At 44.2% G+C, this 10,750-nt stretch overlaps 1 protein-coding gene across 1 annotated transcript in view; it reads left to right on the top strand.

Moving 5' to 3' along the window:
* The first annotated feature begins 3,011 nt into the window (after positions 1-3,011).
* Positions 3,012-10,750, top strand: part of HIPK3 (homeodomain interacting protein kinase 3) — a 76,280-nt gene continuing 68,541 nt past the window's right edge. Inside the window, exon 1 of the mRNA XM_074150049.1 lies at positions 3,012-3,234. The gene's annotated coding sequence lies outside the window, so the exon portion shown is untranslated. The remainder of the gene's footprint in view (positions 3,235-10,750) is intronic.

Raw genomic sequence — 10,750 nt, 5'->3', positions numbered from 1 at the left:
TCCACTGAGTTACTTAAGTACTTTGAAACAAAACACCCCCCTCCAAATGGTATCAGTAGTCCACATTACTTACAGGTGTAACAGGAGTTTCCCTATTAACCCCTCAGTTGCTTCCCAGCACAAATGTACCTGCCAAGAGAAAATTAGGACAAGGAAGCGTTTACTGGTCTTCTTATGAGAAAAAAATCATGCGAGGGCTTCTCAGACACAGTCATATTTAACGTTTGATAGAAATGTTCATCAGAGTGTTTAAAACTTACTGATGTGTAGTTTTACCGCATGTTGTGGGTAGGTAAAAATTCTTCTGTGGCCAAAGTAAGCCGTATGAGTAGTGAGTGAAGGAGGAGATTGAGCGCTCCAGCTTGCAGTGGCACCAGCCCGGCCTTTCATGTCCATCCTTCGGGCCCTTTAGTCCTAAGTAGGATGAAATTTGCACTAAACACAAGGAAGCCTTTAATCGAAACGGCTCCCAAGTAAGGACAAATAATGGATCTTCAGAGGGATGCTACGCTCCGCAAAAGCAACTGAAGGAGTTTCAAAGAGATTTGAGAGTTTGATTACAGGCTGGTGATACTCCCGTTGCAGACTGAGCAGAAGTCTAGCTTGATCTAATCAGCAAAAACTGGAACATGAGGACAAAACTGATGGTGGTGAGATGTTTTGGGAGGCTCTACTATTTAGCAAGTGTGACCAAATCAAAACTCCAGGGAGAGACCAGTATAACGGGAGAGGATAATTACCCCAAAATCACCCCCTTCTTTTCTAAACCTAAATTAAAAACTTTTTCTGAAAGTTGATGAAAATTATGCAGATGTGTCAGTGGAGCATTGGATTCATAATTTTGCCTGTTTTTACAGGGTCAGTATAACGCAAATTTACAACCGTATTTGGATTGGTTATCAAACTATAAGAAATTGCATGGTGAAAAATAAGAAACTTGCTAGAAATAGTTCCTAAAAAACAGCTGTAATAAGTATGTCGAGACTAGTTAGTAGCCGAGAAGGAGGATTTACTTTTCAGTAGATCACAAGCGTTTAATTTGGGGTGACACGTATGCCAATTTATGTGTGCGGATGAAATACACTTACAGATTGAATCAGCATATACTTAATGCTTTATTTTGTGAAGTCATTTTAGAGTTTGTACGTTAAGTAATCAACACGATTATATGTTAATAAAATTGTATCTGAATAATTCTGTAGGACGTTATTTTTTAGGAGATGTGTGAAGAGAAGCTTGATTAATATTTATAGAATTAGGAAGCAAAAGATGTGATGAGTGGCTCTTGAGAGCTTTAATTTACTAACATTGACACCCGCCTGTTTTTCCCCACCCCTAAATTATATGTCTCATTACTTCCAAGGCTGAGTATTGGTGGTGTTACAGTAGTAACTCCAATGCTAGGTTTTAGTACTTCCATACAATAACTCTGTCTTCTCCAATTAATTAATTCAAATCCTGACTTAGCATGCTGGCAATCTTTATTACCAGGATTGGACTTTAAATAAAGGTTTAAATCCAGCAGACACATGTTGGAAATACTGGAAGAAGTAGTGGGAGAAAAATAGGAGAGTACATGTAGTTGTGCAAGTAAATAAAGAAATGGTTGGTTATTTTTGGCAAGAGGTGGAGAAGCATGTGACGTCCAGTTGTAGCTGTAGCCAAGGATTTATCTTGGGGCTAACTACTTTATAGCCAAACAGTAATTCCTTTTTCACCCCACATCAGCTGAATTCTATTTAGGGCCAAGAATGCTGTTTGCAGGAGTTGACCAGTCCTACAACCAACCACTAATATTTAAGTGATGTATAATATTAGGGGCACGTTGTTACTGAGGGTGTATCCTGTTATTTTGTCAAGGGTTGAGCAAGACAAAATGCTGAACTGTAATGTGGGGCACAAAGTGGTCATTATGTTTGCTCTGTTCTGTTACTTGTACAGCGAGTGGTGTGTTTGATGGTACCTGGCTAATGTGGCAGGGACTGCTTGTCGGGGAAGGATGGCAGAGCAGCTCTAGAAGGTTGGTGCTTCACAGTTATTTTTCAGGGCTAGGTAGGGGAGTCTTTTCATCTTATAAAGCAAGAGCACTCATTTAAATGAATTTGGAGTTCAGTGTCACGTTGTCATCTTCTAAGCTGCAGGTCTTTAGTGTTGGGACTTTTCCCTGATGCCGGTTTCCTCATCGTGGATGTTACGTATCTGTGAATGTTATGGGAGTTGGCAGCAAATGAGACGGGGAAGAAAAGCTCACCATTCAATGTTTGATATGAGGATGGCTGCCGCTGGAGGACTATTAGGGGTTTTGCAGGTGCTCCCTGGGGAGCTCTTGGAGAGCATGAGGTCGCCTTCCCCCAAGGAGTGACAGACCGGGGCAGAGGCGAACGAACGGTGGGAGCATCTCAAGTTGTCCTCATACGGCTTCCCCGGGGTGACCGGCGAAGAGCCAAAGGGTGCTACCTGGGCTCTGCCGCCAACCTACAGCTCGGGGAGACGATGGCCCCCCACCTGCCTCGTCTCACGGGTGCCACGGGGCAGGACGAGCGCCAGGCGCCCGGCTTCGGCCGAGCCCGGGGGGCAGTAACCGGCGGGGCAGCTCCGTTTATGCCCGTGGGGCTGGGAGAGGGCCGGCTGCGGGATCGGCGCGCTCGGGAGTGGGGGTGACAGCGGGGGACGGCGGCGCGGGGCGGTTCCCGGCTGCGGCGGGCGCCGCACGAGGGCGCTGCGGCTGAGGCGCCGGGCCGGGCCGGGCCGGGCCGGGAGGCAGAGCAAGCGGGCGGGCGGCGGGAGGGCCCCGCAGGCTGGGCGCGGGGCCGGGGAACGCTGGAGCGGGGCCTCGGTGCGGCGCGGCCCGCAGGCCCCCTCCGCAGCGCTCGGCCGGGCCTCCTCCCGCCGCTCCGGGGCGATGGGCGGCGGCGGGCGTCGCTAGGCCGCCGCGGGCAGGGCAGCGGCGGAGGCGGGAGGAGGCGGGAGGCGGAGGAGGCGGCGGCCGGGGGCGGGCTGGGTCCCTCCCCGGGAAGATGAGGCGGAGGCCCGGGCTGCCGAGCGGGCTGAGCTGGGGCTCTTCCCTCCCAGCCGCCAGGACAAGATGGCAGCGGCCGAGGCGGCGGCGGCAGGAGCGGCGGGGGTGAGGGGCTGAGCCCGGCCGGAGCGGCGCTTCCCTGTGGCGCTCCCGGACATGCCCAGGGCGGCGGCGGCAGCTCCAGCTCGGACGCCAGTGCGGCCCGATCCGTGAAGGTGAGCAGCTGGGAGAGGAGCGGGGCCGTCCCCCGGCGGGCGGAGAGGGGCGCTGCCCCCGCCGGCGGCTCTCGCCTTCTTCCCGCGGGGGCGAGGGGCCGGGGCAGACCTTCCCCCCGCTGCCCTTGCCGGAGCCCGGCAGCGGCGGGGAGCGGGCGGGCAGCGCCGCTTCCCGTCGCCCTCGACGGCGCGCTTACTCCCGCCGTGTCCCCGAAGTTTCCCCTTCCCCGGCTGCCGGGCGAGGCCGCCGCCGCCCGGCGGGGGGAGGCGTGGCCGCCCGCCTCGCCCGTTACTGACCGCGGGGCCGGGCGGGCTCTGGGGGTGCCCCGCTCCCCTCCCGGGCCCGCCGCCGCCGCCTCCTTGTACGGTGCCGCCCGGCCGGCGGCGGCCGCTTCCCCCGCGCCGCGCCGGGGGGTCCCGCGGGTGGCGCCCGGGCGCGGCGGCGGCTCCTCCCGTTACGGGTCCTGGCTCCCGGTCGCCTTCGCCGCGGCGGCTCCTGGTAGCCCCGGCGGGACCCGAGCCCCGAGAAGGGACCCGCGGGAGCCCCTGCTCTGCGCTGCGGGGGAAGCTGGTGCCGGGGCGGCGGACGGTGCCGTGGGGCCGGTATAAATAAAAACGACTGGGAAGGAAGTTGACGCTTTAGGATCTGGTCAGTTCCCAAGAACGAGCTCCGTAAAAACAGAGGGGGTTGTTGCTGGTGTCTTCAGCGTAATGACTGCGGCAGGGGTTGTGCCGGGTTTGGTCTGGCTCTTGGTTCATCGTGCTATCAGAAAACTGCTAGATGTGTTCGCATGTGTGTTAACACTGTAAGAAATAATGATTTTCTTTTTATTTACATTAAGCCCTCAGTCGTCAGTGCTCTGTGCTTACATGTATAAAAATATCTTTCTTTTGAGGCTATACTTTTGTTACTAACTGTTGCGTCTGACTTAAAATGTCAGTGCCAAAAACTGCGGTGGTTTCCTTTTTTGTTAACTTGGCGAGTTGTTTTGCGACTCCCAGGCTTGCCTGCTCGCAAATTATGTGGTGCTCTGATCTTTTTGCATCTTTCTGCTTAAGTATAACCTTGTTTATTTCAGTTACTTTAGTATCTTTAAATTGTGGGAAAACGTGTTATTAATGTGAGAGTCAATTGCATTAAGTAAAGCTGTGGTTGTTGATAACTGCATATTTCTGTGATTGTTCTCCCCCAATATTACCTCCCATTACATCATTTGCAAAAAGTTTATGCTCTGATTTCACAGAAAGTAGAACAGCTTGGCTGGACTGTGAGGACTTACTTTCTGACATAACAGTAATTCCGTAACAGAGTTAATTTGCTAAAGGTTTCTGTGAACTAAGTTTAAAATTCACACAGTAACTGTCTAGTAAGTGTGGCAGCCGGCAAAGAGATTAATTAAGCACCTGGAAAATAGGTCAAGACTGTATTACGAAGTGACATGGTGAGATCGCAAATAAATAGAGCAAAGTGTTAACGTGGACTTACTGGGAGAAAACTGATACTGATATAACAGCGGTGACTGCTTTATCTGTGCTGCCGCGAACCATTTATGGTAGCGTGCAGTGAGATGATGTTTATAATCATGTAAAACAGGAATTAGATAGAGTTTTTATTTAATGTGCTTATTACCAGGCGCTTGTGTTGTAGTGCGAGTTCTGCTGCTTGCTCAGGGTGTGGCATCAGTTGTGCTTGTAAACTATTTTTTCATAGATATGTTTGGATAGATGCTCTAATTTGGGTGGTGGTGTGTGGCTCTCCGGGTTTGAGGACACTTTGTAATCGGAGAGATTCCGTCAGCTAGAATAAAGTTTCATTAAAGAATTGCTCGGGAAGCTGCCCCTGACCTGAGGTCTCTGCTGGTGCCTGTGATTTTTCTTTGTTTCAGGTTTTTTGTGTTTGCATGTTTCCTCCCTCCTATCTTTCAAACAACCACCTACAGCAACAGGGAAATGAGACTGGCTCCTGCATAACGAGATGCCAGAGACAAAGACAGGGTGTGGGGAGGAAGAGTGAGCTTTCAACTCATTTTACAGAAGTTGACACAACTGATAGAAATATTAGAATTTCTGTGTGCTGCTTGTGTGCCTCAGTGTTATAGCAGTTGCTTCAAAACAAATGTTGTTTTGGAAGTGTGGTGTGTTTTGCTTTTTTTTTTTTTTTTTTTTTAAAAGCATCTGTTAGTTTGATTGTGTCTGTTAAAGGGGATGGGAGACTGAGCAGCACTTTTAGAGGCAGAGTGTTAGCTTACCAGCTCCTGGGTAGAACAGAACTAACTATGCTTAATTCTTGTGAAAATCCAAACCTAAACATGTAGGAATGCCAGGCTGTGCTTCCCCAAACTTGTGTGTTTAGGGGTGTAGCCCTCTGGACTATTTTGAGGGATTGCACTCCTGTTTTTAGAACAGTTTTCATTTTACCAGTATATATTCTTTCTTGTATTTTCCACCCTGCCGGTATGCTGATTATAGCAACAAAGATCCTTTTGACAAAAGGGTGTATTTTGAAACAGGAATTTTGTAGCTGGCTTTCTTATATGTGTGTGGGGAAGAAAAAAAGTGTGTGGGGAGTGGGCACGGTGCTGTCATTTGAGGCTGAACTTGTAGTTCAGAGGAATGTTAAATACAGAAGAAAAACTTCTTGAAGTTGAGCTAAATTTTGCTATTGCAGTGTGAGGTCTTTCAGGTATTGTGGCGTACAACTGCTGTGCACATACAGAATAGGTACTGCAGGCAGTATTGCTTTCTGTACAGAACTGCGTGGAAAAGAGCAGAGAACGTCTGTGCTTTTAACATTTTTATTTTATCAGACAAGCCTTAGCTTCACTGACTATATAATTATTTAATTCCCTATGCAGCAGCATTACAGCTGAGGTAAACTGCTCTGTTGACTAACAGAAGTGTGAGTCGGGTAGAGCGGGCCTGAGAATCAACTGGTGATACGCCATCAAGGGAAGAAGAAACATGGAAGTCAGGTGTCCTTGTGGTGATGCCAGCACTCCTCAATTACGCTTTTGCTGTTGAATTTTGTGAAACGGTATCCACCTTTCATACCTCGAAAAAACTTGTTTGTACCTTTTTGTGTTTTCGAAGATTTATCAATTTCCTGATGGTGTTACACTGCAGTTACAGAACTTAAAAATTCTTGGCCTAGGATTACTTTGGTGAAGAAAACATCCTTAGTGCTTCTTCATTGAAACTATGAAGCTCCTGTAGATGAGTTATGTAAACTTGCAGCTGGTCAAATACTTATTTTCAGCTGGTCTAACTATTAAATTTTCTTGCCTTTGAAAATAAGGGAAGTAAGAGTTGAGCTTGATGCTGGGAAGCTTTTACAAAGTTAATGTTTCTGTTCCTAAGTCACTGAAATATTATTTTTCTTCAGGTCTCTTGACTGAAAATCTGAGATGGAGAGGAAAATAATGTTTTGCTTTCAATCCAGATCTTGGAAGAAAAGCTCATTCTTTGGGTGAAGTATGAAATGGGTCTCTAGGTATCTGAAACCACTTAATACTCTGGTTGGGTTGTGTGTGAAACCAAATATTAAGAAATCAGTAAGGATGAGCACTGAGCATGTTAGAGATGGCTGATGAGTGTACAGTGCACCTTAAACGATGATGTTAACTATATTTAAAGCAACTTTCAATGGCTAGTGCTCTGAAATGGGTTAGCAATGGGTTGCTTTTTCTGACTTCTGCAGGCAGTGAACACCCTCTATTTGACCTGAAATAACCTCTAATGAAGCATAAAGCCTGGAAAATCCTGTTACCTGTTCTTGGCTTCGCAGCCCCCCTCTATAAACCATTTTAATTTAGAGCCTCTGTCTCTTTTACAGGTTTCTAGAGAATTTGAAGCTCTGTTTCTCTTCAGAGGCACGTAACTTTTGAGTGACAGATGAGCAAGGGAACAATAGGTAATTGTGAAAGTGGGTTTTAATCTGTGACTTTATTTGATAGTGTAGCATTTCCTACAGGGTAGGTCCTTTATCCCTGCCCCTGCCTTTTTCCCCCTTAATTCTTCAGTTGTTTTATTTCAATATAGTGAATGTTGGGAAAGATGGCAAGAATTGGCATGAGTCTTGTTTTTTAGATGCAATTTGGGGATAATCTTTGTACAGTTTTGTAGTATTTTTTCACTTTGTGTCACTTTTTTATATAGTGTCTTCATATTCCACTTCAGTTTTGACAGTGGGTAACTTTCTGATGAAATGGGGTTAATCTCTAGTTTAGCAATTTTATTGAAAGTGGAAGAAGAGCCAAATAACTGGAGTGTTTTTGAAGCAAGTCAGTTCAAGTAGTTTAGTTCTGGTTTGTGTGGTTTTTTTTTTTTTTTTTTTCTTATTCAGTGACTTAGAATCAGTTTAGTTTCAGAATTTCTCCATATGTTACTACCTTTACATATTTAATAGTCACAGCATTATGTGAACTTTTTATACAGTCTTTTTTTACCTCGTGTTTTCAGGAAAAAAATAGAAAAATATTCCTTTTTGGAAGTATGGCCTTTGCTCTAGCTTTATTGAGCCCTACAGTATTTGGGTATAATGGGATGAAGCCTGGAAAAATGTTAAGTTCAAGTTCTAAAACACAGCAATAAAATAAGACCTAGTGAAATATCCAAAGACAAAACAGATATAAGAAATATTTTCATATATTTTTAGTATGATCAAAGCAACTATCTCAGTATTAAAAAAGTAATTGGATTCTTATGTACAGAGAATTATTATTACATGTTATGGGTGACACTCCCATCAAAACCTCCTATTTTTAAAATCAGTAATCTTAAATTCATGACTCTCTCCAGTCTTGCTAAAACAAAAATTCTAGAAAACTATTTTAGTGCTCTTTAAAGCATGTTACAAAAGAAATGTGATTAATGATTTTCATGTAAAATGTCAGCTATTGTCAAATGGAAGCCCCTTCATATTTGTATAAAAATTACTTGTCAAAGATGTTTGGCACCGCGGAAACTACTCACTCAGAATAAATGGTGGAAAATGTGAGGACAAGAAAGCTCCGGTCCTCGTACCTGCGCAGAGTCCCATTAACGTCCTCACTAAAAGAGGGTGTAACTGCAGGTGGGAGATGCTCACAGCCACTTCCCACGCTTGTCGGTAACCACTCTGCAGTTTCAAACAGGAGCATTTCTTACCTTTCTCTGCACTGGAGGCTGTGCTCCTTTAGGTTACTACACTGTATCGTCCTGCAGCTGCTTTTATGTGACCAGGACTCTTAACTTCCGAGGTATGAGATTGTCAAGACCTTAAATTGCTGGGTGAGACAAGATTTTTATCACAAAGCTGAAGCTTGGCTGTTGCCTTGCCTTGGGGAAGTGGTGTCCAGTACCTGAGAAAACTTGCTTTGGGTTATTTTAGGAGTATTGCTTGGCGCTTGGTGAACCTTGTGCTCACCTTGTCTTGAAGCGTGATAAAATGAGATAGCAAAACTGGTCCCTGGGCAGGAAACTTCAGCTGGGATTGTGGTAACTGGTGCAGCTGTGCTTTGTGTGGGGCTGGAGCGTATTCATTGCGAAGATGTTTGCTGCTTTTGTTAGTGTGACCCACTCCCTCCTGTCTGGCTCCATAGGGCCTTTGGATGTGAACTGACGTCCAAACCTTTCTCCAATGCTGCTGTTACCAACTGAAGCAAGTGTAAGCGTAACCACTAGCATCAGGTACTCATTATCTGTATGCACAGTTGTGTCTGAAACTGCAGTAATTTACTTTTCAAAAGTAATTTACTTTTTCATATATGTTTATGGAAACACAATTCTCTTCTGTTTCCCCATCTGTGTTGTTTGCTACTTTGTTTTGGTCCTTCCTCAGTGTTTACAAAAACAGATTGTTAACCTTTACCTTATTCCACTAGTTTGAGTAGTGTACTCATTTTTTCCCTCTTCCGTATGGCGCAGGTTTTGCCTGTGTTGGTACACAACAATTGGTGGAACTTGCACAATTTCCAGAAGGCTTTTTGTTTCTTGAAAGATGTCTTTCTGCCTTTTTGACTGAAAAGCTGTTAATGTGCATCATCATTGCCTTGTAAACCTCTTCCTTCCTGTGTTTTTTCTAGAGACTTTGGTCATCTGCTGTTGCTTACCCTTTTCCTTTCAATTTTTCTGTATTTTCTTTGGTTTTTTTTTTTTTCTTTAAGGATTAGAATTGCTTGCTTGTCTAAACTCTGTCCAGTCTAGTTGAGAAGTTTTTTCCACAGCTTATTTTTGAAGATTTAAACTATTTATAGGGGTAGAGGAGGTCCTCAAAAGATCTTTGTTTTTCAGCACTTGAATCTGTTTAATATGGGAATTTTGGTGTTTCGAAACTTACTTGGGAAGCCCTTTGGAAGAAACAGGCTTTGTTCCTAAAAGAAGAAAAAAGCTCTTTGTCTCTTTTCTGCATATCTATTAATATCAACTTATTTTGTGATTCGAGAAATTGATTGGTATTCAGCCTAATAGTAATGGATTGCTTTCATGAGATTCTAAAGGGGTTTTTTAATACCTTTTATGATTTTTGAAGTGATGCTATGGTCTAACATCTTCCTTTGTGTCAGCTCTGAGCCCTGCAAGAGCACATTGTGGGAGTTTTTCCTCAAGAAATATTTTGAGAGCTCTTTGCAATAAGTGCTTTTTGAGACTAAATGTGTTCTTAAAACTTGGTAGAAAAGAAGTCTAAACTTTGTTTTAAAGATTAAAACAAGAGTGAATGTTAAAAGTTTATTTATGCTAAAAATGGAAAGATTATTAAATATGGAAGGGAACACAACAGAGGAAAAACTGACGCATATTTACCAGTATTATGCTCTAGCTGGTGGGGTCATATGCTGCATGTAATCTTGCCTTTCTTTTTGCATGCCTTTTTTTTTTACATACCTTTCTGTATAGTTAAATCAATAAGTTCCTCTGTGTAGGGGAGAGAGAGAAATTTCTTTCACCAGTGGCTTTGGGAAACATTATAATGTGGGTTATTACAGTTATTGATTTGTTAGAAGGTAAAAGGCTGAGCCTTCTGTGAGAGGATATGCAATTCTAATACACTGATTCTTACCCATAGGAAACTCTGCTTCCTTCAGGTCTTTAGAAATCTGAAAGAAGTGGTAAACACCTATTCTCCTTCTGTTCTTTCTTTATTGTTCTACATACGCTGTGTCTAATTTATACAGCTGTTTTCAGTAAGCAAATAAAGGTATCTTTATGATGTTGTTGCTTACAATGAAAGAAAAACACCTGTTATATAAAAGCAAAATATTTAAAACATGGTTTTAAGTAAAGAATCTGTATTCTGAAAACAAATAAATAAGGACTTTGAAGAGTTTTCATTCGCTGTGTGTGTATATAAAAATAAAAACCCTTTCAAACATATACTTACTCTGTATGTATATATGTTTGTGTGTATATACTGCAGTCAGTATATGTTTGAAAGTTGTTACTGGATATAGCTGAAGTGACTGACCTGAACACTGTAACAGAAAAAGATAAATCAAGAGAAGTGTGTTGGGTTCAGATGTCTTAATTCTTTTACAGTTAA

Source organism: Numenius arquata, chromosome 6 (genome assembly GCF_964106895.1).
Source record: "Numenius arquata chromosome 6, bNumArq3.hap1.1, whole genome shotgun sequence".
NCBI lineage: Eukaryota > Metazoa > Chordata > Aves > Charadriiformes > Scolopacidae > Numenius > Numenius arquata.
Note: the sequence above shows the minus strand (reverse complement) of the source record. Positions and strands in the feature narration are given on the sequence as shown.